The sequence below is a fragment of the Penaeus chinensis genome, chromosome 24 (assembly GCF_019202785.1).
Source record: "Penaeus chinensis breed Huanghai No. 1 chromosome 24, ASM1920278v2, whole genome shotgun sequence".
NCBI classification, from domain to species: domain Eukaryota; kingdom Metazoa; phylum Arthropoda; class Malacostraca; order Decapoda; family Penaeidae; genus Penaeus; species Penaeus chinensis.
The window spans coordinates 27150461-27152960 of NC_061842.1; the positions used below are offsets into that span (position 1 = coordinate 27150461).

Consider the following 2500-nt stretch of genomic DNA (forward strand, 5'->3'; position numbering starts at 1 on the left):
ACGTCACCTTCATCCGATCTTTTAGGCTAATTCCCAGCATCAATCTTCCCATCCCTCTCTAGGCACTCCTTAATTTCCTCTCCAGTAATTTGGTTGTAGTCCATGTTTTTGATCCATAAGTTATAACTGCAGGACGCATTGGTTAAAGACCTTTCATTTTAAACTTAAGGGCAAGGAGCCTCCTAGTATGTTATGTGTCTGCCTTAAGGCGCTCTAGCTTAGACTGATGCATCACTTTATTTCCTCTTCGCTAGATGTGTATGTATGATTTACCTTAGATATATATACTTGTACATGTGTTTGTTCAAATTGAATTATATTGCTGAACATAACCGTAGTCTTTTTCTTGGTCATCCTAAGTCCTACTTTCAGATTTTCTCTATTCAGTTCGTTAGTAATTGCTGCATTCCATTTGAGGATTCACTGAAGAGAACAATATTGTTTGCAAATCTTTGATTGTTTAAGTATTCCTCCTCTATTTGATACCCTCTCCGTTCCATTCTAGCTTCTTGAATAGCTGTAAACAGTTTTGGTGAGATAGCATCGCCCTGTCTACCACCTTTTTAAATTGGTTTCCGTGTGGAGTTTCATGGTTGCTCTCCCAGTTTCGCATATATATTCCAATAATTTACAATATACCTTTTATATCCCTGCCTTCGAATAACTTATATATATATATATATATATATATATATATGTGTGTGTGTGTGTGTGTACATATAAATACATACACATCTGTTTGTTTTTGTGTGTATAAGTAGATGACTACACACACACACATACACGTATATATATGTGCAAGTGTGTATGTGTGTGTGTGTGTGTGTGTGTGTGTAGTAAGTGTATGCACACACACACAAAAAATATATATATACACACATATGTGTATATGCATATATATAGATACATATATGCATATATACTAATATATTAATATGCATTTGCATTAGTTACGGGATGCTATAATACAGTAGTTTTTAAACATAAGGGGTCTACTGTGTCATGAACCCTGTGTACGTATTATTATAATCACAATCACTTCACTTGACAGGAATTTGCCTTTAGCAAAATCTAAATACTAAAAAATAATTTGTCAAAATATTAAGTTGTTGTATGTTAAATGGAGGTGCAATACGTACAAATAAATATACCAAAAAAAAAATCAACAATTGATCTAATAATATCCGAAAGACTGTGATAACGATCTTCTCGTACATTGCAGCAATATTTAATTTAAATACATATTATATATCAAATATGCAATGCACTGAAATATCAGCCTTTACTGTCTATGTGACTAGTATTTTCAGAGAAACAGATCTATACTTCATTTATAAGTTAGCAGATAACTATAATTCTTCTTAATTATCATAGTTACACACAACCAATCATTCCATCAATTACTAGAATATATACATATATATATATATATATATATGTATATATATTTGATATAAATTTGTGTATGTGTATGTGCCTATGTCTATATATGCATATACTGTTTATGTATATATCCTTATATATGTATATGTTCACAGACATATATGATACATATATCGCAGATACATATATGTGTTTGTACATATTTGTACATGTGTATATATATATATATATATATATATATATATATATATATATATATGTGTGTGTGTGTGCGAGTGCGTGTGTGTGTGTGTTTGTGTGTGCGTATGTGTATATACGCGCGCGTGTGTGTGCGTGCGTAACTATCTTCTGTTTGTATATAAATACTGTATAGGCATATATATATTTACATATATATAAACTTATAGATATATGTATCTATATATGCATGTTTATATAAAAATACACACACACACACACACACACACACACACACACACACACACACATATATATATATATATATATATATATAAATTCATGCTTACACACGCCTACATATAGTTAACCGAAATAGTTACTTATATGTATGGATCACGGTCAATTATTCGTCTGATCACATACAAACACACACACACACACTCATATATATATATACATATGTACATATATATACTATACACACATATATGTATATATATACATATATGTGTGTCTATATATGTATATATGATTCATATAAACATTTGTATTTGATGCATGTATTATATATAACATACACGTATATATTTATATATCATATATATATATATATATATATATATATATATATATGTGTGTGTGTGTGTGTGTGTGTGTTTGTTTTTGTATACATACACATATACATATATGTGTGTGATTATATACTTTGAAACACATGTATGTAAATATTTACACACACAAATATATATACATATATGTGTATGTATCTATATTGATATATGTATCTTTAGGCCTCATAATATTAGTGAGCCTTGCACGTCTAATAAATAATTTTTTTCATAAATATATTCTCGTATTAACTCCACCACTGCTGGGTATGATCATCTCATAGCATTTGCAGACCAAGTCGCTTGCGGGCGTAGAAATTCGAAAGGGG

The 2500-nt window shown here is 30.0% G+C and overlaps 1 protein-coding gene across 1 annotated transcript in view; it reads left to right on the forward strand.

Annotated features, from left to right (window-relative positions):
- LOC125037962 (elastin-like) overlaps positions 1 to 2500 on the forward strand; it is a 17227-nt gene that overhangs the window by 13528 nt on the left and 1199 nt on the right. The window lies entirely within an intron of this gene.